This window comes from Balearica regulorum, chromosome 5 (genome assembly GCF_011004875.1).
Source record: "Balearica regulorum gibbericeps isolate bBalReg1 chromosome 5, bBalReg1.pri, whole genome shotgun sequence".
NCBI lineage: Eukaryota > Metazoa > Chordata > Aves > Gruiformes > Gruidae > Balearica > Balearica regulorum.
Window position 1 is genome coordinate 44,664,742 of NC_046188.1, and position 26,924 is coordinate 44,691,665.

Genomic DNA, 26,924 nt, shown 5'->3' on the forward strand with positions numbered 1-26,924 from the left:
CCCAGTGCCTCATCCCCTCGGAACTTCCTCGCAGGAAGAAGCACCGCAGCGGCGGCAGCGGTTAAGCCGGGCGCTGCTCCCCGCGCACGCCCGTCGCCGGGGCGAAACGCCGCCGCTCCCGCTCTCACCCACCCCCTCCCCCCCCCGGGCCCTCGCCGCCGCCCTGCGGCCCCGCGCCCGGCAGGGAAAGCGCGGTGCGGGGGGGGGGGGCTCCCACGCCCGGTGCCCGCGGCCCCCGCCGTGCAAGGGAGCGGAGGGGGGAGATGCCGCCCTCCTCCCGCAGGCCCCGGAGCGGCCGCTCTCGCCCTGCCGTTGGGGTGGGGGTACGCAGTAGAAGGTGGGGGGGAAATGTCCCTCGACACGCATGCGCGCCGCGCGCCCCAGCGCTCCATGACGCGAGCACACCAGCGGCATCAGGAGCCCGACTCGCGCTCTCATAGGCTGCCTTCCCCCGGCAGGCGCGCGCCCGCGGCGGAGCTCTTCCTAGTGCGCTTGCGGGGCCGCGCGCGCGCGCTGTCGCCGGCACTGTCGGTTGCTTTCGCGGCGCGCTGTCCGGCGTACGCCGCTCCTCGCTGTCAGCTGCTCGCGCAGCGCTCCCCGCCCTCGGCGCGCGCGCTGCCCGCGTCTGGCGCTCCGTCTCCTCATTCCGCCGGCGGCTCCGTTAAGCGGCGGCGGGTTCCTGCTTCCGTCTCCTCACAGCGGTGTCCCCCCGCCCTCCCCTGCCCCTCGCCGCCCCACTGCTCGCCCCGGCGTCTCCCCGCGCCCGGTACCCTCGGCGACGGCAGCGAGGGCCCCGCCAGCGGCGCCGGCACTCGGGTAAGGGGATGCGGGGGCTGAGCGGGAGCCGCGGGGGCTGAGCGGGAGCCGCGGCGGCGGGGAAACGGGTACCGAGCCCAGACCGGGCTGCTTCAGCCAGCGCTCCCCATCCCTCCCCCGGGCCTGGCGCCGCCGCTGTTGCGACTCCGGCGCTGCTCAGCAACCGCCGCCGCCGGGGGGGAGGTGTGTGTGTGTGTGGCGAGGAGGGGGCAGGTCCCTCGCCGTGTGCTTGGGTCCCCGTGGGCTCCGACGTTTGAGGGGCGCTGGTAGGGCCTGAGCCGCCGGAGAGTGCGGCGGGGGCCCTGCGCCCAGCGGAGGAAGGGGAGGCCGGGTCTTGGCGGGCGGCTGGGGCATCACCGACGGCAGTGGGGCCGGGCCGGGCCCGGGAGGGAGGTGCGTGCGAGCCCCGGGCGGCGGCGTTCCTCCGGGGAGCGCGCGGGCAGCGGGATTCCCGCGGCCGGGAGCGCGGCTGCCGGCGTCCCGTGCGCCGCGGCCGTAGGGCGCGGGGGGCGGCCTCCAACTTTCCTTGTCCGGGGAACTGCGGCCGCCCGAGGAGACGCCTGGTTTTGGCAGAGAGAAATACGAGGGAAACGTGGGCTTTATGGACGGACCTTACCCTTTAGGGTCGCCTGGTAGCTCGAGAGAGTGCTTATCTTAAAACGGTGCAGAGCCATCGGTTGCTGCCTGGGGCTTTTCCCACGGCGATCTTACCGTATTTCGGCACATTTAACTGCTTTGGTCTTGGATTCTACTACTGACGAGGCTCTGGCGATTTTTCCTCTAGTCAAGTTTGTGCTTAATGTATGCTCAGGTCTTTCACATGTGTGTGTCAGACTGTACCCACTGTGTTCTAGATGCTTTCCAAAGACCAGGCTGTGACCCTCAGCTTTCAGAAGCTCATGATTGAGGGTACAAGAATAGGTAGAGACTGTCATGCTATGGTTCAAGTTGTACCAAAAAGCCTATGGGCATAGACATCAGCTGACAAATTGCTTGTTGAAAGACTGTAAATTCCTTAGGGCAATACCCGTCCTTGTGAACTCAATTCACACATGGTATAATGTACGGTAGTGTAACATGGTCAACACACTGCGATCCATGTGCTGTGCCTACGTGGATGTAGAAAACAACCATGTGTTTAGAACATTCTTTACTTTGTGATCTTATATTAGCACTTAGTGCTTTTTTTTTTGTACTGAAACACAAACATCAGCAGAAACATGCATGTTTCAGTATACACATGTACATTTATACACATATATACACACGTATTCCCTGTACCCCAAAATGCACTGTTTTAATGTCTAGGCATTAACTGAAAGCTAATGGAGTAAACACTTCAGAAAGAGTTGTGTAGGCATGAAGAGGTTTTTTGATTTTTTTTTTTTTTAAAGTCATTCTCCACTGTGAATTGTCAAAAACTTTAGAAAAGTCTGAACTGTAAAAGCAAATAAATGGCCAACATTGCCTGTGCTGCTGCTGCTTAGGATGGTTTTACAGAAGGCTCTGTTACAATTCTTTCCGTTATTAAAGCAAGCTAGTTATTGGGAGTTGGTGACTATGCTTTGATGTAGCATCTGTTTCTCTGGTTATTATGGGTATGCTTACTACCAAATTTTTATTGATACTTGTTAGGGTTTCATATGTATATGTAAATGTACCTTAAACTGGCAAGCTAGCGTATTGCAAAGTTTGCGTATTTTCCCAGTAACACATAATGAGACAACCTTTTTTCAGTGTTGAAAGTATAATTAATTATTCATATTTTCTGAGCCAGCAGCTCAGTGATGAGGGAAGGGTAAGAATCAACCTGGAGCATTGAATCATGCAAATTCACGACATTTGACAACTAGGAAATACAGAGGGTCAGATTGGAAGTTGTAGCTTTCTTTTTTATTCTCATGTCTTCGTTTGTTTAAAATTTTGCCAGTTTCATTAGCTGATCAACTGAAAAGATATTAGTTCTAGCTAATAATAGAACAAGAAAAAATGTTAGCTATGCTTGCTGGAGTATAAATGGAGCTAATTCACCTTAAGTGAATTAGTAAAAGTAGTACTAAACCACACAGGAGCTTCCTTTTGTTTTGGCATCTGTGGTTTATGATTACTTTATTGGGACTGCTAACAGAGGTTTGATTGTATAATGGAATGTTTATATATTATAAATATTGCAGACCATTCATAGGATTCATCTGAAAAATTTTATTTTTGGTCTATTCATATGTCTCTGTAGCTGTATAGAATCGCTCCTTTATTTGTCAGATCTCTTCTAAACCAAATGATTTTCCAAGTCGTGGAATTTATGTACAGTAAAAAATAATAAAACATAATTTTCCATATACATTATCTGATCAGTCTGTTCATTGACATTTAAGAGGATAAAGATGAAGATTTGGACTTGAGTATTTAAATCTTGTTGCAGAGTCAGAATTTAAAAGTAATAACTGTAATCTCAGGCTGGTCTGAAGGGGGAGCTAGTGTCAAAGCAAAATGTGACAATTTTTTTCTAGACTCATTCAAAAGCTTGCTGTTTGGTTATGGAATATGCTTCTAATACAATAAGAAAAACAAATGTAGATGGTGCATGCTATGTATGATTGCATTAATATGCATCTTTTTTATATGATGAACATAATCTGCCAGTGAAGTGATGTGTGCATATTTTAGGGAAATCGTGCATATGTTTTGTTGTTACGCAACAAAAACTGTCTTCAAAGAACTTTGAAGTTGCAAGATAAAGCTCTCATAAATCATGACATGCCAGAATTAGGGATTCTTGTAAGAACTGTAATTTGGCCTGTAAGTGTATGGTTAAATGTTATGCCTTTTCCTACAATGTTTCTTTCAGTATATAGCATAGAATGACATAGATTGTGGTCAGTGAGCAATATTGATTTTTTTTTTTTCTTGGTATCACATAACCTGTAGCCTCACTATTTGCTATGTGCTGTTCATATTGTACCTTCTTAATTTCCTCTTTTGCTGTTTCATACCTTCAGTCTCTAGTGTCTGCATGTTTTAATAGTAATATTTTCACAGGAGTCTCTGGAGATGTATGTGTCCCTTCTTGTTGAATATCCATTTTAGGGCCTTTATGATATGATTGTTCAAAATAATTTATCAGTGTTTTAATGATTTGCATGTTCTAAAATGTTTTCTTATAAAGGTCTGTCTCCCTATGTAATTTACTAATAATAACCTGGCTTTTCTTTGTATTTTTTATTGATCCCTTAACAGGGATCCATGTATGTGTATGCTAGAAAAGACTTCACTGCTTGATGTGTAGTATGGTGTCTGTTGATTTAGACTGCAAGTATAAATACTTAGATCTGCTGCGACGTTAACTCCAAGATACTAAGTCCAAAATTTTGATGAAGAGCGGATTACCCATTGAAAGTTTGGTGTTTTTTTTGGTTCTGTTTTTGTTTTAAGATTATTTGCTGGTGAGGAACAAGAAGAAAATCAAATTCTGCAGGACAATATCAATTATCTCTTTTCCTGCAATATCTATCTTACTAACAGCATACTTGCCAACACTTCCAGTGCATATGGCAAGGTTCTTATACGATATACTATTGTTATTCAATTTTTTTTAGCACCTTGTTCAGTAATACAGCAAGAGTACCTTGCACACAAAGGCACAGAGAACAAGATCAAATAATCTTTAATTTTTGTGATATGACTATATATAATTTTTTTTTTTTTCATACTGAGGGTTAGGTTTTTGGTACTTACCTGTTGAAAAGAAACAAAATTCTTTGCATATAAACAAAATGTTCAACATCTTAGTTTAGAAAAGACAGCAACTCTGATGGACAGGAGGAAACCTTCTATCATGTGGGATTGCATTACAGCATATAAATCTTTAGAAAGGCTGAAATGTGTGTATTTTGCCATGAGACTTCTGCCACTTGAGCTAGCAGAGAATGCGATACTAGTAATTTACAATTCATCTGTGGCATAAATTATATGGTCTGTGAATGGTTTTCCAGTGTTTTAAGTGTTTCAAAGTAGTGACAAAACTCTGGAATTTTGGGCTCTATTCCAGGCTCTGGGAATGAGCATGTTCTGGTGGATACTGATTTTTCTGCTTATTCCTGTGCTATCTACTTAAATATCTTCCTGTTGTTCTGAAATTTTTATCACAATCCTATTTTCCCTATTTAAACAGTTTCTTTCTTGCTAAGGGGCTTCTTATCTGAGATCCAGAACTGCTGTGCAGGGAGATGCTAATTAATAAATTGTTTATCCCAGTGTTCTTTCCCTGTTGGAATCCTATCCAGCTATTCACACTCATGTCTGCTGGTCTCAGGCTTCTGTCCACTATCATCAGCTTCACTTCCAGTTCTCTATCATGGCTAGAATCTGCCCTCTCTATGTTCTGCATTTCCACTGGCTCATGTTCTGTCTTCTGAAGTTTTCCAACTTCAGTGTTGCACTTCATTCTGGTGTTCCTGCCTAGCTGGTCTCTCATCTGAATTTGTTTTTTCCTTTCCTACCAATCTTCTCACCCATGTCGCACTTGGTCTGTATCCCAAATACAAGATTCTCTTCACCCTGTCAACTGTGTCAGCTTTTTCCTCACATTGCAGTTCTTTCTTCAGCCGAGTCCTATTGGTTCCCCTCTTTTTCCACCCTTTTGTTCACGTGGATAGCTTACCTCTTCATGCTGGGTCCAGCAGGATATCACTGAGAAGCAATTTAGATGCCAGTGGTCCATCCTGATACTCAGAAAAACTAACAGGCCTATCGAGAGATGAGCTTGGCTAAACAGGGAACTCATATCTGCGTTCCAGTCCAAAAATGGGATATACAAGCATTGGAAGCTGGAACAGACTACAAAGGAGAAATTTAGAAACATTGTCTTGGTATGTAGTGATGACATCAAGAGAACCAATGCTCACCTAGAGATGACACTTGCAAGGGAGGTCAAACGCAGCAAGAAGAGTTTCTTCTAGTACTTTAGTAGTAAAAAGCTGGACAAGTAAAATGTGGACTTGTCTCTGAATGAGATGTGTAATTTAGTAACAGCGGACATGGATAACGTCCACTCTTTGCCCTCTTTGCCTTGGAGTGTTCACCAACAAGGTCTCCCAGGCCTGTGTGCTTAGTGACAGGGTTTGAGGAGAGTAGCTATCAGCAGTGGATGAGGTCTGAGTCAGGGATTATTGAGAGAACTTGAATCATACAAGTCCATGTGGCCAAATGGACTGTGTCTGAGACTGTTGATAGAGCTGTCCAGAGTCACAGTGAGGTCCCTCCCCATCATTTTTGAAACATCTTGGAGATTAGGAGAGCTTCCTGATGACTGGAGAAAGGCATATGTTGCAACCTTCAGAAAAGGCCAAAATACAGTCCAAGGAGCTACAAAGCTAGCTAGCTTCCTTTTCATCCCTGGGAGAATAAGGGCATGAGTGTTCTCGGAACACGTTTCTGGGCACAAGAAGGAGGAAGTGATTTGGAACAATCGGCATGGATTGTTCCAAAGGTAAATATTGCATGAGTAGCCCGATTGCCTTCTATGGTAAAATGGCTGAATTTTTGGATGAGGGAAGAACAGTGGATTTCATTTACCTTTACTTTAGCAAGACTTTCGACTCTGTCTCCAACAATATTCTTGTATCCAAATTTGAACATTACAGTCTGAATGGATGGAGAACCTGATGGGTAAAAGACTGATTGGATGGATGCACTCAGAAAGTAGTGGTTAATGTATCATATATGGAGGCTGGTAACAAGTGAGCTACTGCAGGGGTTCATCCTGGGAAGGTGATAGAGTATCCTCTTATGCTTGCAGATGGCACCAAACTGAGGTGATTGGTTGATATGCATGAGAACAGGGCTGCCATTCAGAGGGACTTTGGCCCTGTGGACACAAGGCCTGTCTGGACCCTTATGAAATTCAGCAAGGACAAATGTAAAGCCCTGCACTTGGGAAGGAGAAGCACCTTGCAGTGATATAGGCTGGGGCCTGACTGGCTGGGAAGCAGCTCTGCTGAAGAAACCTTGGGTCCTGGTGGACAGCACTCTGACCATGGGCCAGCAGCAGCATGCCCCTGCAGAAAAAAAGGGCAACAGCATCCTGGGCTGTATTAACAGGAACATCATAGCTAGTAGATGGAGGGAAGTGATTATCCCCTCCCTACCTGGTGCTCATTAGACCACATCTAGACTACTGTGCCCAGTTTTGGGACCTTCAGTACAGGAAAGACATCAGTAAATGGAAGTTAATTCAGTGGAGGGCTACTAAGATGGTTAAGGGAGCTGGAGCACTTGCCCTGTGGGGAGAGGCTGAGAGAGCTGGGTTTGTTCAGTTGGAGAAGAGGTGGCTTCATGGGGATCTAATAACAACCTGCTGGTGTCTTTGAGGAGATCATTGAGAAGATAGTCAGGCTCTTTACTGAAGTGTGTAGTGGGAGTACACAAGGCAGTGGTTGTAAATTGAAACAAAGAAGGTTCAGACTGGATATAAGGAAAAATTTTCTGTTCATGAGCATAGTCAAGCTGTGGAAGAGATTGCCCAGAGAAACTGTGTAGCCTCTGTCTTAGAGGTTTTCAAGACCCAGCTGAATAAAGCTGAGTAATCTGTTCTGATCTTGTAGTTGACTTTACTTTGAGCAGGAGGTTGGACTAGGGACATCTGGAGGTCCCTTCCAACCTGTGAGTCTACACCTGTGGATGCTTAGTTTCCAGAAGCCTTGTACTGGAATGCAGTCAGTACAGACAGAATGTGTAGGTGACTCAGCTATAACTTATCAAAACAAAATCAATAACAGTTGTGTTACAGTGAGCTTGCTAGAAAACCATCATTTGTGTGTCAAGATGTGTGAGGAGGAAGATGTGTGTGGAGGTTGAAGTGTGCAAGTGATTAAACTTTTCAAAGAAATACAGCCCTTTGCAATGGGGTGAGAGGGTATTTTTCTGTAGCTTTCCTTGGAAAGGGGAAAAAATGTTTTGTGAACAGTGAAAACATTGAAGTAGCTCAGCTTTGAGATGGACACCTGGCACAGAATGGGTCATCTTGGAAAGCCTTTGGCAACTTAAAAGAAACTTGAAAATGAATCTTCTACAAGGAAGTACCTGGCAGCCTTAAAAACAGGTAATCTTTCTGGGTCATTTTTTATGATATGTAAGTAAATTCATATTATGTAGCTCATAATGCATCATTTGAAGGTGGTGATTTTCTGACTATCTGTTAAATTGCAATCAATTCTAGTTTTTTTTTCCTCCCTCAAACACATGATAACTAGTTCCCTCACATATTTATTTTTTTTTTCCTGTTCTTTTCCTCCCTCCCTCCCCTCTGCATTTTCAGAGTGGGGATGGGGAACAAATAAAAGAAGATAGCAGTCCTAAGATACAGGGAACCCAGTACCTGTTTTGGAAGATTTTTGGCTACAGGTCTTCAAATCAGAAGATTTGCATGTAGCCAAGAGCTACTGTTAAATGGCAGGATGGGGATATTTTTTTAAAAAAAATTTTTAAAATTTTTGTTATTTGAGTATGAGATGCTATGTAAAGATGCTATGGTCTTTGAATGACCCTGTTCTGAGGTTTTTGCCTGTTTATGTGTACTTGCCAACCTCTAGGCTTTAGGGATCCTCCCTAAGACAAGTGGTGATTTCTGTAGCAAAGCATAGTTTCCAGCGAATCAACCAATTTACTTCCATCGAATATTAGATATTAATAAAGCATAATTTATGTGGGGTTTGTTGGTTTTTTTTTTGAGGTGTAATACATTCAGAATGAAACCCTGCATGTATTGGTCATTCTAGAATTTGGTGAAGTTTCTGCTGATACAGTTGCTTTATGGTAGCAATACTAATTTTGAATGTAAATGCTTTTTAGGAGTCTACTTTCATTATATGTCTGCTTTATAACTTTATAGTGGTTAGGTGAATAATTTTCTCTACTATTAGAGAGTTTCTTTTGTGAGACAGTTAATAGCAGTGAATATCACCGTGGCATTATTAATTCTGCAGGGTAAAGAGTGTTTTTGGAAGCTTGTGGAACATTGCTGTGAATATCTTATGGAAGTTAATTCTGAGTTGGTATGTGTTAGAATCTTTCTTCAAAGCATTGCTCTTCCAAAAGGTTTTGTAAAAGAACAGTAAGAATTCTGTTCCAACAACCTCTTAATGTTCATCTTTAGTTTATTAAATTACTTATGTTGAATTCCACCATAATTTGGTTAGAACTTGCACAGTGTCTTAGTAACTTTTTATGGTAAGTCAGATTTGTATGGGTACAAATGCATTTGTCAAGCTTTTTTGAGTTTAAACTTCTTTGAAGTCTTTGCCTATAAGGAGATTTCTGTTGACCTGTTTAAAAAATGCGAGCTTTCAAATTGCCTTTTGCCTTTGTCTTTAGCTCCGTGCCTCTTTTATGATGATAATATATTTAATATACCTGAAACACGTATGCAGGTTTCTGATATGCTGTACTTAGCTGACATCTTGTCTCTTTCTGGGTGTTGGCCAAGCAACTTCCTCTATTTGACAATCAGTATGGACATTCACACATTAGATGATTGTATACTTGAGACTGAACAGTTTTTGCTGTTGCAATGTATGTAATGTGTTGATGGTCTCTTTTCTCTCTCTCCTGTTTTTCTCGCACCTCAAGTGGTATAAGACTGGGCATGTTATGTCTTTAGTTTTTCTCAGCTGCAAACATTTGTTACTTATTTAGGGCAAAGTTTGAATTCACAGAAGAAAAATCTTCCTTATTTAAAAAAAAATAAAAATCATTGTTTTGTTTCCACTATTTATGGTTTTGTTTCACTGAGACACCTTTGTTGTGTTGTTCCATTCCTTGGTATGCTTAGATAGTCTCTGCACTTCCTTGTTCTATGGTCTGGGCTTTTCAGCTTTTTAAAAGGTTTGGAAAGACTTGCTCATGGTTCATGATCTTCTGGATGCATGTCATCACATTTCTATTTATTAAGTCTGTTCCACAGTTCTGTTGGGATTTTTTTTTTTTTTTAACAGTACAACATCTTACTTTTTGATCTGTTCATTGTTTGGGGTGTTTTCAAGTTACAGCAGTTAGGACAGTATGAATTACACTTTTCTCCTGATGTGGCCCATTGTTTAGGTCGCAGTGGCACTGGAAGACATTTCCTTGAGTTCTTCATTGCAGATGCCTAGTCAGTGCTCTGGATTTTGGATTGAAGTGCTAGACATTCTCTCTGCAACTTTTGCTGTCTTTTAACTTCATTGAGGTGGTGCTGGACTAAGTATCAATACTTTTAAGTTTGCCCTACCAGGCTGTAAAGATGGATGCCAATTTGGGTAATATGACAGCTTACATTACATCCTATGACAACATCTTCAAACACTGCAGATGTGAGTAGACTTTGTGTACTTCCTAGGGAGTGGGGGTTGTTGCCCCTTAGCGGGCTGTTGATGATTTCTTCTGATGTAATTTTTTTCCTTCGGTGGCAGTAGGACCCATGGAATGCATGGGAGAAAGCCCTTTTATCCTTCTTCTCCACTTGATTACAGTGGATCGTGGTCTTACGGGACGAGAGATTCAGTACAACCTAGAGGAAAGAAATGGTCTCTTGAGGAGCTAGACATACATATAAGATACAGAGTTCAGCATAGTTTAAAATGCTTGTTTGATTTTCCTGTACAACATATTGCAGTGTCATGCATAGGTAATGATAGATAATAATTCTACAGAAGTGCTGAGAGAATGTTGTCTCTGTTCAGTTGATTGCTCTTCAGATCTCTCTCTATGTGTGCACAAAACCACTTGTAGTTTATCCTCAGGCATGCTGAACACGTGTCTGCGATATACCCCAAGATGCTTCACGCTATTGGGCCAAGAATAGGAAATATCCCGAGTACTGAAATCTGACAGTAAGGTCATAAAACCATGTTTTGAGATGTAACAGGATATGCTGGTATCTCTCAGCTAGAGATGTTTTGATCCTAGACTCTCCACAGAAAGAGTTTGAGGTACTATTTTACAGAACATTGCTTTTTGCTTGCTTCCAAGTCCACTATTTAGATTCTAAAGTCCTACAGGAGATAGGATCATGCTGTCTCTGCTTGCAGAGACAGTTACAGTTTTGTGACCAACTATATTTTCAGTTAGGACTTCCAGGACTCTGCCTTTCTTGGCACATTTTCTTATGTAGGTTGTGAATACATCTACTATTCCAAGTGTATCAGCCTCAGCTTCTCTATTTGAATCCTGTGGCTGTTTAGCGTAGGCTTGCTCATTCTTCATGAGTACAGAAGGGGAACTGCCAGATTTGTATGCCTGCCTAAGTGGATTAGTTAGCCAGATGCATGTCTCTAGTGTTGGTCCGTTCACCGTTACAATTGATTCCCTGCTGAAACAAACTCAAACGATTATTTTTTTTTATAATATGTGGCATTTTTTTCTCATTGGTCTTACTTTGACGGTTTATCTGTGCTCTTTCACTCTACAGTTCTGATATTTAAGCAGGGAACACTCATGCCATTTTTTCCCAGAAAACACTTCATCTTACGGGAATACCTGAGTCCACTGCCCTTTATAAAGGCTTTTTTTGTGTGTGCATGTTTTGGCAACCTGCTCTCTTTCTTTCCTTAGATAAGTTATTTTCTTGGCAATATATGGAGGGTCAACCATTGTGAGGGCACTCTCAATAATCTTTGAATGCTCACGGCAATTGGGAGAAGTGCCTAAGGACTGGAGTAAAGCAAACGTCATTCCTATCTTCAGGAAGGACACAGAACTGCAGGCTGGTCAACCTCAACTTGGTCCCAGGGAAGGTGATAGAACAACTAATCCTGAAAACCATTTCCAGGCACGTGAAGGACAAGAAAGTAGTCAGGAGTTGTCAGCATGGATTCACCAAGGGAAAGTCATACTTGACCAACTTTGATAACCTTCTATGATGAAATGACTGTCTTGGTAGACAAGGGGAGAGCAGTGGATGTTGTCTATCTAGACTTTAAGGCTTTTGACACTTATCTCCCATATGAGCGTCATAAAAACTGATGAAGTATGAAACTGATGAAGTATGGGCTGGATGAGCAGAGTGTGATCTGGATTGAAAACTGGCATGATGACTGGGTCCAGAGGGTGGCGATCAGTGTCACGAAGTCTGGTTGGAGGGCAATAATTAGCAGTGTACCCCAGGGGTCAATACTGGGTCTAGTCCTGTTTAACATCTTCATTAGTGACTTGAATGATGGAGATGGAGTGCACCCTCAGCAATTTTGCTGACACAAAACTGGGAGGAGTGGCTGATATGCCAGAGGGTTGTGCGGAGGGACCTCAACAGGCTGGAGAAATGGGCTGGCAGGAACGTCATGGAGTTCAAAATGCCAAGTCCTGAACCTAGGGAGGAACAACCCCATTTGCTGAGGACCAACTGGCCGGAAAGCAGCTTTGCTGGGTTTCCTGGTGGATACCAAGTTGAACATGAGCCATCAATGTGCCCTTGCAGCAAAAAAGGCTAACAGTATCATGGGCTGCATTGGAAGGAGTGTTGCCAGAAGTTTGAGGGAGATGATCTTTCCTTTCTACTCAGCACTGATGTGGCCACACCTAGAATGCTGTGTCTGGTTCTGGGCTCCTCAGTACAAGAGACATGTGGACATACTGGAGAGAGTCCAGCAAAGAGCCACAAAGATGATGAAAGAACTGGAGCATCTCTTTGAGGAAAGACTGAGAAAGTGGGGTTTAGCCCAGAGAAGAGAAGGCTTGGGGGAATCTTGTATATAAATATCTGAAGGGAGATACTAGAGTCAAGGTGAGCTGTGCAGTGTACTTTCTGGATCTTGGTAACAAAGGCCTGACAACAAATGGCTTAATAAGATAACTGTTTTAATTAGACTAAGAAGAAGAATATAGATAACAAGTAAATCTTATGTCCCTTCAGATGCTGGGCACCTCGTGTTAATGCAGCATCAGTTGGAGGAACCTGGACTGATTTTTCTCCTGGCGCACTGTGCAGTGAAAAGCAGATCCTGATTGTGGAAAGAAGCTCTCCATTCTGGTCATTTGAGCTATTATATAGTTGCCTCACAAAAAACCCAACTCTTCCTAAAGGATGTTCTCATGAGAAGTTCTTACTGCACTTTTAGATAAAGGTAAGACCACTCAGGTGGCATAATCACTGGTACCAAGTGGGAGCTGCTTGCAGGGTCCTCTGGTGCAATGAGCAGGCTGAGTATATCCCACAGCCGAGGAATTTGTGCAGCACAGCACAGGCCTGTACCCACCTAACTGTTATGTGGATCACTAACTCCTAAATGTGAAACTGTTCCTCAGTCAGGATCAGTAGAGAAGGGTACGACGTGGATGGAGCCAGGCTCTTTTCATTGGTGCCTAGTGACAGGACAAGAGGTGATGGGCACAAACTGAAACACAGGTGGTTCCGTCTGAATATAAGGAAACACTTTTTTTTTTACTGTGAGGGTGTCTGAGCATTGGCACAAGTTGTCCAGACAGGTTGTGGAGTTACCGTCTCTGGAGATACTCAGAATCATGTTCCTGGTCAACTGGCTCTAGGTGGTGCCACTGGAGCAGGGGATTGGACAAGATGACCTCCAGAGGTCCCTTCCAATCTCACCCATTGTGTGATTCAGTGCAGTGTTGTGGTTTTATGTTTGTTTTCTCAAGGGAGGATGCTCTTCTGTTGGCATTGAACACTTTTCCCTGTAGTTGAGACTGGATTCCAAAAAGATAGAGTTATACCAAAACCAGTATTGAGACTACTCATCTCACAAGCATGCAGGTCACTAGAGTTTAAACTGTGTGTGGGTCTTAATTGCAAAATGACTTCCCGGGTCTCAGTTATGCTTTCTGCAAGCATTTTTTTTTGTTTATTGCATAAGCATCTAGGATGATTCTGTATTTGATTGAGTGGTCTTTTGATACCTATCAACTTCTTTCCATTGTCCTGCCTCTGTCATAGCCTTGGTTTTTTTGGTTTTGGGTTGTTTTGGTTTTTTTTTATAATTTACAGAAAGAATCTGAGGACATATAATGTGCTTTGCCTTATGTCAGATGCAAGATGGAAAGCACTAGACCTGAGAAAGGGTTAAATGAATTACGAAGACAGAGGGAGCACAAAACTGTTAGTCCAAATGCCTGAGGCATGTAAATGCTGAAGATCTGAATGTATAACAGAATTCTGATTATTGGTTGACAATTTTTGCAATTATGGTTACCTCTTGTTGAAATAATATTTGAACATGTAATATGATTTGATTTTTCCTATACTTTTGTCATAGATTGTAATAACTGTAGAGGAATTTTTATGCTAGATTAGATCTATTGGCTGTAGTCAAGTGAATTGTTCGAGAGCTAGTGACAGCTTTGCAAAAAGTAGGAAGCTGGTAGGTAGCAGTACAGCATTTCTACAGGAATGATGTCATCTTGTTCAGGTAAGTAGAATGATTGAAATTAATTTTTGAAATGAAGGGGTCTCATTAGTTCATCTGAAGACATAATTGCAGTGTTTTCTATATTTTTACTTGAGAAAGCTGTTTATTTTTTGAGGGAATTTTAACTGAGTTCTCTGGTTAAGTACCTGTGGATTTATGCTGAACAGTTAAAATTAACTTGCACTCAGTACTTAAGGATACTATTGCCTCTGGACAGTAATTTAGGCAGCTCAATATTTTGAGTGTCACCTGTCATTAAGATATCCCTTTATCTAACATTTATGTCAAGTTGACATCAGTTAGCATTTGGAAAAGATTAAATATAAATCCTTTTTATCTGTGGTTTTTGTTAATGAGACATATTTTTTTTGTTTGTTTGTTTTTCCCCCAAGCTGATCCTTGATCAGTACTTTTATATAACATAAATTTTAATGGTTTGCTAACTTTCGAGATCCCTTCTGTAGTACTTTGACCTGGCAGATTCCAGGTTTGCTCTTGGTTAAGTAACATCCTGCTTTCTCAGGCAGAGTGCCCTATCCTTAAAGTAGAGTAGATTTGTGAAAGAATTACACATTTTTAGAAGACAAGCATAAAATTGGCTATGATACAGTGTAGTAAAGGTTTTCAGGTATTGTCAAGTCATACCATGTTGGTTAAGGCATCTGTATGATATTTTGAATGTGTTTTGCTACAGATTGTTTAGGAAAATGAATGATTAATCTTGATGGCTTTTTGTTTCTGTAGATTTAGGACTCATTTTTTATGTTTCTAAAAAATCTGAGCTTGTAGATGGGGATATGGTTTAGTGTCCTATCAGAACTGCTGCTAACCAAAGTATCAATTACATGGTTATTTTTGAAAGTGAATGTGAAAAAATTTGAAAATAAATGTGAAAAACCAAAATTTGTATCTTGTCAGAGTGCTGCCTCAAAATTGCATATAGATTCTAAACAGCCTTCCTCTGACTTTCTTAATGTTTCTGTAGCTAATGTAAATACGGAAACAATTTTTCACAGTCTTTAAATGCTTATTTAAATATATTTTCTCATGACACTGATATGAAATGTTGCAATATGTGCACACTGTTAGACAGCAAAGGTGCATCCTGGGAGTTCATGAAGATTATTGGTTCCTGCTGTGAAGTATGTAAATAGTGGGTGTAATTCAGTGTCACCTGCAAGTCAAATGTATTTAGCCAGTAGAGGTTTTTTGTTTATTGAGGGGGTTTCTATAAATCTGACTTCTATGGCAGTAAAGAACAGCTTGTGTGCCGAATGTGTGCCGTTTCTGTTATTCAAGTGCTACTCAAAGTCATAAACAAACAGGGAATCTTTAGACTGATAACCTTTGTTAGTGGCTTTTCTCCTGAAGTCTCTTACAAATGTGTAGTATTGTTGTTGCTTAAACTTCTTATGTTCCCTGGCAAGAGCAACCAGAAGGAGATTGATTATTTCTTTATCTGGCTTAGACATACCTTATCAAAAGAGGTGATAGCTTTAACTGTGCTTTTTGAAATCATTAAGTGCTGTGGAATGGAAGTGTATGGAATGCTCCTTTGGACAGTTCTGTTCTTGGTTGTTGCTTGAAAATGTTGCATCGATGTGGTGTTTATTAACAGCCATCACCTGGTGTTGAACGGTATCTAGAGCTCAGAGGACTTCGATTATGGCATTTTTAAATTTATGTGTTAGGTCAAATGTGATCGTAGAGAAAAAAGTGCTGTGACCTGTGAATTCCCATCTGAGAATTTTTCAGCTGTGTTTGAATGTGCTGTGTGAAGACTTACTGTTATTTCGATGGTGGATAGTCCCAGGTGCGCACAGTTAGTATGAACTAACGTTAAAAAAACCCAAAATACACTGTGATAGTATTTAAGAATAATCAGCGTGAACACTTTTTGCGGTGTATTAGTGGCAGTGGCAGTGAAAGTATCAGCGTGAAAAGTTTCTGCTGGAATGTGGTAAGCCAAAATGGAATATTGTCTTTCGAACTGTGATTTCTGATGGCATTTATACTATTGCAGGGGCCTGTCTTCCCTAAGCTGCACTTATTACATATGTCTAATTGGTGACAGTTACTTGGTCAGCATGTGTAGTGTGTGGATAAAATATATTTGGAAGGAAGAGTCATCAGTTCTTGAGGATGTGGTTTGAGACTCAACAAAACATTTTGTCTCTCGGCTATCTTTTATCTTGCTCGTTTTCAGCTTTAGACTTTCTATTTCCTGATGGAGATGTATGAAGCATAGTGACAAGTTTGTCTGTCTGTATCCAGTGGGCTCTTTAATGAGTTCAATGATGGACAGTACTGATGTCAAGCTGTATCTCTGTAAAACTCTGTGTTTAGTGAAAGCTACTACAAAATGTGTTTTTACATTAGGCTTAGGATTACATCTCAATGTTTTTTTTAACATTGTCTCAATGTTTTTTCTTTCATGCTTCCCTGACTTCTTCCATATACTGCCTTTTCCTTTCCTTCTGTCCTCTTACTGGGATCAGGATTTAGCAGAAAACCCAATTTCATTATTCGGTATCCCTTGGTGTTTGAGTACTGCCTTGTTGTCTTTGCATGGTGTCTGTCAGCACCTCATGACTGCTATGGGAAAGGGTGATCGATAGATAAGTGAAGATGCTGTTACAAAGGAATACAGAAGTGATGCTTGGTATAATTTATGAAGTTCTTTGCTGTATGAAAACTAGTTTATACATATCATATAGATTATACATACCCATTTTATACATATATAGTATACATAGATAGAAAATCATATAATTATACTAGATTATATCTAATATTGGTCACATGGGGTGGCTTATACCATAGTCATTGGATAGTGTAGGGAAACCTGAATTACTACCAATATATATTTGGGAATGAATGAAGAACTCTCAGTTGTGGAGTCTTTAACTCATAGTAAATTCATTGCAGTGACTCTGTTTGCTTTTTTTCATATGTTATAGACTGAAAGAGATAAAAAGATGAAATTCAGCTTGATTAAACTCAACGTATAACTTTATCCCTAAGTAAGGAAGACACATGTATAATTTTCTAAAAAATTCCTTAATAAGTTAAACATCAGAGCAGTAAGAGAGGAATGCAAGATTGCCTAATGGGTAGTAAAAGTGGGAGATAGGAAAATAACAGAACCACTTCAGGAGGAACCTTTGTGCATACATTTAGCAATAGACTCTTCTTAATATCACGCTGTTTTAGTCTGTTTGTGGTGAAGCACGCTCAAGGAAAAGATGTATCAAAGATTATTCAAATACTAGCAACTTAAAAGACCTGAAGCCTCTCTGAAATGAAATGTACCATAGTATTAGCACACATTTTTTCCTTAACATTTAGGGTCTATAAAGCTTGGTGTGTAGTGTCGAGCAAGAGTTTCAAAGACATTTTCTGGTGTACTGAAATATATAAATTGCATATTTATTTGTGTAATATTCATGCTAATGTAATTATATTCAATACAAATTTTCAGCTTCCTTTGTTATCAGGCACCATCAGCCACCTAACAGACAAATTTCAAAATGGTCTTTCAGATTTTTCTTACTGAAAATCCCTGACCACTTCTTTGATCTTAATTGCTAGAATCTCAGCTTTGCTAGTCTTCTTGACCGTTGTTTGAAGATCTACCTTTGATTAGCCTGTGTCTGATAAACATGAGGCTGCAGCGCTGTCTCGCCTCAAGGGAAGCAGTGTTGTGTCTTCCTTTTTTCTCAGCTTCCTGGGTGCTGAACACTGCTTACATCTGTTCGTAGCCTTCCCACAGAGCAGCAATGGCACAGTATGAAACTGATACCATCTTTGAAATGAACCACCAGATGCTGTCATGGTTCTGAATCACAGCAGTGAGATTGACCACAATCTTGTTAATGTCACCTTACTGCTATTTGACCAATCAGTTAATAAAAGCGGAGTCACTTGAGCTGTTTGATGATAGACTTTGGAATAAAATGCTATGATTTTTATTTGGTTCTTGTTTGAAAAACTTAAAATGAAAGATGAAATTATGTATGAATTCCTAGTACAATTACCATAGTGGTATCAAATTGTGTGCTTACTGTGGGCAGGTTTGAAGAACTTACCCTTCTAAGAAGAAAGGAGCAGGGTAGGCATCTAAGGCACAATAGAAGATGCTGTGTCTTTCTTTCAATCTACTACATGAATTGTTTCAATACATACATAAAAGATTCTTAGTGATTTTTTGGTGTTGGTATTTCTCTTGTGTCTTCACTTCTTTTTCAATATAAATTTCTCTGACTCTGAAAGAGTAATGGTATTTGTAGGGGTAGCAAGGATTTGTAGTAGGTAGTAAGGTATATATTTTTAATTTTTTAAAAACTTCATCTCCTTTATATCTGAAGTTTGATAGGCTGAATTAAACCCCACAGTTTAAAATAATCCCTCATAATTAGTAGCAAAGCCCTCTAGCTTTTTTATATAAATATGAAATAGAAACAAAATAGGTTTGATTTTTTTTTTGGCTTACAGCCATGTTCCTTTTTGTTGTGTTTTCAACATCACAATTGTTTTTCAGTGACATGCACGGTACTGTCTTTCTTCTTCTGTGAAGCTTGCTGATTTATATCTTTTTTTTTTTTTTTTTTTTTTCTGGGACTGTCAAACATTGTATTCATAGCATCGTCTTTTGATAGGGTAGGCTTTCTCTTTTGAAATAATTACTGTAACCCATAACAGATAATCATGCAGCTGTACTGCAAAAACAATTTCCTTCCTCAAATTCAAACACAGGATTGTTTCTTATTGAGTGTCTTGACCTTAATTCAAGAGAACAGGTTTTGCCAGCATTTCAGCCTTTATTTCTTCTTCATGTTGTCTGGATTCTCACTTAACAACTAACTTAATTGAGCTTTCCTGACAGCTTTTTTCAGTCTTTTGTTTCAGTAGCCTATGGCTAGAGAGAGTGTTCTCTCTGTGTGATTTCCTTGCCTCTAAATTTCCTCATTCTTTTGGTTAAATTTCTAAGAAAAGGGGAAAGTAGTAACCATCTTTAATTTTGTGTACTCTTCCAGACTTTATCTGCACTGTTTTGTTTCCTTAAGCTGGTTTGATTTCAAATCCCTTTTGGCTGCATCAACACTAATAAAGTGGACCATTGTTTGGTATTGAGGACAGCTGGCATGGATTGAGGTTTGTCCTTTCTGTTAATCTCTCAGCCTTCAAAACAGGTAGCTGCATGCGCAGTACTGCTTGGAATTTTTCCCAGCCATGTGATAACCCTCAGACTGTTCCCAGAGGTTGGAAGAGTGGAATTGGCCTTTATCAAAAGTATTTCAGGGCTTGTTCTAAAATGATGATTTGCATTTCAGTGTCTGGGAAAGTTTCAGGCATTAGTATATTGATGTAGCCTTTTAGGTTGACATTGGTAAAGCCAATAGTCAAGCTGGTTACCAACTAAACGTTAGCTCAGTTATATCTATGATCTGCTTCCTGAAAGGCCTATCCTGTGAATTATTAATATTAAATCTTGTGCTTTGAATGATTCTGCTAGCTGTCTAGAAAAAAAATAAAGCAACAAAAGAACTAAAAAGAAGCAAACAACATATCTCAACAGTCCCTCCAAACCCCCATCCACTTAAATTTTCTGGTTTGGTAATTTATAGGAGATCTATACTTTCCTTCTCACTGTAACTTCCTCATTTTAATGGTATGTGGAGTGTTTGGCTTCTGTTGCATTCTGGATCGCAGAACAAGTATACAAACCTTAGATATTCAAGACAAGATTTCCTCCTCCACCATCTATATCTGTCCTTCCCGAGCCAAGTATGCCCTCTAACTTTATGTAGTGTCCCACTAAATGTGTTGTGTCGGTTGAGTCATATTTTTGTTTACTTTCTGAGATTTCCAACTACTCTTGTTTTATTCTCCATAGTTCTTGTGTTAGATGACAGACATCAAGGAAGCTCTGAAGATAGTGTACTGTTTGCCACCTTTTCCTCCCTGTGACCCTTTAACTAACTGTGCTTGCCACTCATCACTTTGGAGCAGTGATCTAGATTGCCATTTGTAAGTGTTGTTATTTTATTAAAGAGGACAGTCTTTGTCCTTAATTTGCTCACTGGTGATATGAATGACAGCAGATTTTTAACTTGCCAGGCTGGGAAGCACAGATGGCACTTCACATGGCTGAGGAGAAGTGGGACTCTGGGGAAAGGAAACATAACATATGTTTTCCTGGATTTGAGAGAGCTAGGAGAGGTCCAGTCCTTGTAGTGTTTTCCCAAATTTTCCTCAGATTTGCACTATGCATGCAAGTGTGTAATGTATTAGCAATGTCACTATAGCATACACTAAACTTTGTAAAGCGAAAAATTTAGGGCTGGGGGCACCGAACAACACTGGCCTGTCTTCTGAGAATATTGCGATGTGTCAGCTAGGGTCATGTATTTTTTATATAAAAGGGGAAAAATGTGTCAAGTGGTTGGGCCAATGTGTCTTGAAGGAGGAGAGCAGGAAAGAACTTGAGAACTGCGCAGTGTCACATTGATTTATTACATTCTGGTTGACCTACCTCCTAGCAAGCAAATAGGTTAAAAATGTGTTTATATTTGGGATGTTATTTAATAACTTAATTCTTAGTTTGGCCCTTTAATATGTCCGTGAAAGAAATCAGCGGATTATGTACTATTCTGTGTACTGTAACAGTTTTGTAGACTGTTCTTGATTTATGCCTTGAGAAATGATTATGTGTGAAAATTTCAATGTCAAGAAGGGACTTTAGACCTTATAGCAACTGTTTCATATTTTCTTCCAGTAAGGATAAGCACTTAATGATACTGAATTGTGCTCCTAATTATTATTTGTGCCATTAAAAATGGTGTACTTTTAGAACAAGGTCAAAGTGGCAAAGTGCTATCTGGTCAGGAAAAACAAGTGTGAGGAAATCTCTCTTAGGCTTGTTTTGAGGAATTTTGAGGATTAATGCTTCCAAATCTGTATGTTGTTTGATTAAAGTAGAATTTCATTGAATAATTGTATGTCCTTCTGAAACCTGTGGTAGTCAAAGCTTGTTTGAAGGGGAACCTTCTCTACAAAATTGAACTGCAGAAAGAATCCTGTGTGCTTCACTGCAAACCACCTAATTCCTGAGAGCCTGTGCACAGTAGAAGTTAGATGATTTGGCTTTGATCCTTGCATATTATGGATTGAGTATATTCCAGCTTTTCTGTAGCCCTTACCAGTAAGGAATCTTAAACAACAACAACAAATTATAATATGTACAAAATATAGATAAATTATCTTACATATATATATTTAATATATGTATTAAAATGATTACCTTTCCCTTTGTTCCCCTGGGATGTTCCTTCTTTCCATATTTGTTTAAGGAAACTTGCTTAGTATTAGCAACTAACAATGATACCAGACATATGTATTGATGGGTATAAGAGAAATGAAGTTCAGTTTTTTGGCTAAGTAACTGTTTCTCCATTAGAAAACCACATTCTTTCTTGTGTTAGAACTGGAAGACACATATTCTGAGCTTCACTTGGATTACAGAAGGAATAATTTGTTTTTCTTTACAAATCATGAAAAAAACATTCAGTGTAACATTTTAGCTGATTTTGTTTGGTTGGTTTAAGCATTTTGTTGTTTAAATTGATTCTTTTCTTGTAATATTTTCCTAACATAGGTTCAGTCACTTCTCTGTCAGCTACTTGAAACCATAGAGGCAGCACTGAAATAAGCAAGTGACTTTGCTAAAAAGCTGGTCTGTGTGCTTCTGAAATCACTAATACCAGAGAAGGCAGGATTATTGCACTTAGTAGTGGAGGATGATTTATGTGTTTAAAGTAATAGAAAATTATTTAAGTTTAATTAAAAAAAATAAATTGCAAATTCACATACTTAAGTGCTGACAAGAACTCCTGGTATAAATAGACTGGTAATCAAAGGTAGATTGTTGTTGTATCACTCAGATCCTGATCTGTTTCCTTCTCAGATGATGTGGCTTTGTGAGAGTAGCATGACTCTAAGGCACACTAGCTGGCTTCTAGCTTTTAAAAAAGATCGTTAGGACCAGCCAAGAAAACATTGGTTGATTTGCTTTTAGGACGTTTATAGCTCTGATCACACTCACTCTCAGAAAAGATTGAGTCATTTGGAAAAGAAAGAACTGTTAGTGTGTTTATACTGAAATTGAACTTGCCTTCTTAAAGGAGAATGAAAGAATTTGGCAGGTAAAGCCTAGGAAGAAATAAGAATAATTTTCATTGAGTGTGAGGGCGTATATGGGAGAGAACCAACTGAAAACAAATACATCTAAGGGATAAACTTAATAAAAGATCTTGTTTGAATATCAGAGGGTGAGGTCTAGTCTTACAAAATCAGCAATGGCAGGAAAGAAATTCAGTGGTTCAAGATGATGTTTTTTGTATGTATATGTAAAAAGACTGTGTAATATGATAAGGTTGATCCTGGAGTCAGAAGTTAAAAATGAGCATATGAGATTCCTTTGTACTGGAATAACAGAAATCTCTGAGAAAGAGGATAAAGCAGCCAAATATTTGATTGTTATTTGTCATAAAGTTTCCAATTTTACAAATTCTATTCTTTAGGGCTACCACTGGTACCGTATAGAGATCAGAAAGGCATATTTTATTTTTTTTCTTCTTGGTGCATAATCTAACTTCTTCTGAAGCAGAGGCAATTTGCCATTGACTAAAGGTGGGATTTTGAGTGAGGTGTCTAATTCTTCTGTGATATTGGAAAAGTAGTCCTGGCCTGGTGTATGGTTCTAGTGTCTGTGTTCAAAGTTAAATAAGTTTACCCCTGTCAAATATGGAAGGGAGGGGGGAAGTGTTTCCATTTTTCTTCCCCCCCACCCCTCTGTATTTCTGAGATGATGTAGATATTTTCATCTAACGCTTCTGTAGTTGCAGGCACTTGCAATGTGGCTGGCATCCTGGATTTCTATTCTCTTGCTGTTGTGCATTCAAGTTTTGCATCTTTTTTAAAATTCAACTTAAATTACATGAAAAGTGTTGATGAAATGTTTTGGACTTTGTTTTGAATGGGTTCTTGTAATGCAGGAGACTGGATTAAACACTCCAGGCTGTATTGAACCCTTTATAAGGATACATTTTTTTATAAACAGATTTATTTTTCTGAAAATAAAAGGTAGCTACTAGTCGATGTTCACCCAGCAATTCAAAGTCAGAATCAAACATATAATTAAAATTTCCTATCTGCAAGGTCACTTCAAGACCTTTATCTTCAAAAAGATCTCTGCAAGAGGAGCAGACTTATCTGGAAGGCACCACTGTCTAATTATTCTAGTGATCTTTATAAATATTGTTGAGGTGTTTGAACAACTAATGCAAAGATTTTTTTAAAAAAATAGTTGTAGTTTTTACATTATAAGTAGAATTCCATTTTCAGGGATATATTAGCAATATTAGGCTGAAAAATTGTAAGCTTTTTTGGTAGTTTTAAAGTTTTGAATGACTCAGAGTGGGTTGAGTATTTTTTTCCAGAGTTCCATAAAAAGATCCTGAAATAGACAGTCACTTTAGTTGTAATGAACTTAAAATAAAGGGCTTTATTTCTTTCCTCTTAGTAATAGATTTATGGATAGAAAAAAGAATTACTGGTCTCCTGTATCTTGATTTCAGTACAGCATTTGTTACTACTCTGTGAGTTACTCTGAGTAGACTATGGGGTACAGGAAAATATTCTAAAACCAATGCATAGTTGGTTGCAGAATAATACTTGGAAGTCAGATTAAAATTTCATTGCCATACGGGTAGAATTTATTAAGTGGAGCTACAAATTACTTGACCAGGCTGTGCTGGACTGTTTTATGTTAAACTAACTCAACATACTTCACTATTTTGTAATTTTTTTTTTTTTTTTTTTTAATTATTCATGTTGTGGACAAATTTTCCTGGAGCAGAGGTATAAACTATGTTGGAACTTTGTTTTGTTTTTTTTTTCTTCTAATTGGTCAACAACTGTTAAGTAGCTACTTCACTCTGATAGTATGTTAGTATGGGAAAAAAGACACAAATATTTATGCTTTCTTTTTATTGCTCTGTGTGTTTTTATATATTTTAGTATACTACAATTTAAAATTTTGGGGAGCTTTTTGTAGGGTGTGGTGAATTGGCCAGCCTGATAGGACTCTGGCCTTTTGGTACTGCCAGTAATTCTGTTGCTTACAGATAAATCAACTTGTAAATTTAGTAAGAGTTCTTTTTATTACATGAAGTGTAAACATTTCTACTTTATATTCACTTTGAGCCAATCTGTCTAAATGTATTTTTCCATACACATGGCTCACATAATATGCTACCTTCTACCTGTTATTGGGGTTGCAAATATGGATTTGTAGGAAGATACAGCATAATACTTCATATAAAATGAAAAGTAACCATCATTCTAGATTGTGCTCTGATGGGTTCCTGGTGGGGCTATCTCTTGGAACAGGTGGGCTCCATATTCGGTTTCACTTGGCTTCCTGACTCAACTTCAGCTGATAGTTTCACCTCTCCTGTTTTAGGAGACAGGCAGTGTAACTGATTTGATGAGAGGGACAGTAAAAGGACTAGTTTAGCTTTTCTAGAAAGCTAAAACTCTGATGTTACTTTCTATACATAGGGTAACAGAGTTGTGTTTTTTTGTTTGGATTTCTGAGATCCTTTATCACAGGAAAAGCTATATCCTTTTTATTGAGTGCTGCCTTAGGTGAAGTGTATCCAAACTATCAATCTCAAATGGAAATGAAAATAGGCTGTCTCACTCTTTCCCTCAGGCATTCCATTTTTGGAAGTTCATGGGCTCTGACCTTGTAGGTGCTGATTATTTTAAATAATTTATTACCTGAAAAAGAAAATAGAGAATTCAGTCTTTTTTAAAATTTTTATCACTGGTGCTGCTTTTGAGATTTTTAGAGTTACCAGTTCACCTTGTTCATTTAACAGTAGAGCTGCTGAAGCTTCTCTTTGAAATATAAAAATCACTTAATTTTCCTTTAAAAATAAGACTAATTTGACAGGATTCTTATTACAATAAAAGACAATTATCTGAAGCATTTATCATTTTCTCTTCACTCTTATTCCTGGGACTATTGTTGGTTTAATTGGTTTCCTATTTATTCTTCTTCCCCAGTTTTATCCCTCTCCTTGAAGTCAGGTTCACAATTTAACTTTTTCAACATCCAATTTATTGCTGTTTCAGAGTCTGGTATGTGCAGCTTTTGATTGCTTTTCTGTTAAATGGCCAAGAATCAACACTTACTTCAGTATTATACAGCCATTCTGAATTAGTGAGACTGTTACAAAATGATGTAGTAACTCCATGCCTTGATAACCCAAAAGTAAGATTTTGTTTAAAACAGTCTACTATGTTATGTATGGTCTACTATGTATGTTATGTTATGTAGAAAAGTAAATAAACAAGTGGTGCAAACCAACTTAATTTGCATATATCCGTTTTAAAGGTAGAGCCTATTCTTTTCCATGTGACAACTATTTCAGTTTGAGGAGTTTACTGTTTTAATATTTGGCATCTGGTTTTAGGATCTTGATCCTATAATTTTTCTCAGTGGTTTTTTCCTAAGGCCTGGCTATATATGTATCCCAAGAATGAAACCACTGCTTTTTTTCCCCTCGCTTTCTTAATTTGTTTTCACAGATGCCTTGGGGGTCTATACTTAACCTTTGTTAGTTTTTTGGCAATGAAGCAGACAGTTTCTATTTTTTTGGACCTCAGTATAAATAGAGATTGTTCAAATGTATACATTTCTGTTTTCATAAGAGTTTTGCTACGAGTCATCTAATCACAAATCATAAAATTCTGAGCAATATTTTTAAAAAGAGTGTTTGCGTGCATCTCTTGAATACTGCATGTAATAGTCAAAGGATGAAAACATGGATAAAGATAAAAAAAGGATAAAAACTAATGATCGTCATTTTCTCTTCTCCTTTCAGAGAATTACCTAAGCTCCAAAATGAAAGTGAGGAAGAAGAGTCCCCAAAAGTATTAATTTGAACAATAATTATTGCTGGTAAGTACTTCTCTTCCTCTGTGATGTCGCCACCACTGGGACAAAAACTAGATGTAAAGAAGCTAGATGAAGAAAAAACAACTGAAAACTGTCCTTCTGTTGATAAATCCTTGTCAGTTGGAAAAAGAAAACTTTGCAAAAGAGAGGTCAAGTTCTTTGCTTTTATGTCAGATTACTGACAAAATGGGGTCAATCAGACACCTGTTTCACTTTTCTTTTCTCTCCTTACACCCATTTCTCTCCCTTTTCCTCTTTGCCTTTCACCTCTAAAAGGAGAAATTCTTTGATAGATTCATTATGTATCATCTGTCTTATGTACAAAGCCCTTATTCTTTGGAAGTATTTTTGGGCCCTTTCATTTGTATTGCAGATATTACATGTATTTCTCAGAGATAAGCAGTACTTCTGTAGAAGCTGGGCACAGGCCTTATTCCATGAAGCTTCTCTGAGACTTGTAAGTAACTAAGCTGTTGTGGCTGAAAATTATTGTGTGCTCTGGGATATCCTAGATTCAATGACAGATTTTCTCAAAGGATGACGAGTATTAAAAACTTAATACTACAGGTTCTTATGTTTTTGGAGGTCTATGCAAGTACTGTAATACTCGTATAAATAAATAAATGTATCATAAAAGATAAATCTTAGAAGAATAACTGTCTTCTTTTTGAGAAGTTGATTAAAGA

At 39.4% G+C, this 26,924-nt stretch overlaps 1 protein-coding gene across 6 annotated transcripts in view; it reads left to right on the forward strand.

Moving 5' to 3' along the window:
- Positions 1-500: 500 nt before the first annotated feature.
- The window catches only part of FUT8 (fucosyltransferase 8), a 129,511-nt gene continuing 103,087 nt past the window's right edge, over positions 501-26,924 (forward strand). For 3 of the 6 annotated variants that reach the window (XM_075754666.1, XM_075754664.1, XM_075754672.1), the window contains exons 1-2: positions 501-816; positions 26,165-26,241. The gene's annotated coding sequence lies outside the window, so the exon portion shown is untranslated. Of the gene's footprint in view, positions 817-25,412; positions 25,552-26,164; positions 26,242-26,924 lie in introns of all 6 variants that reach the window. The other 3 variants (XM_075754671.1, XM_075754669.1, XM_075754667.1) reach the window with 2 other exon arrangements.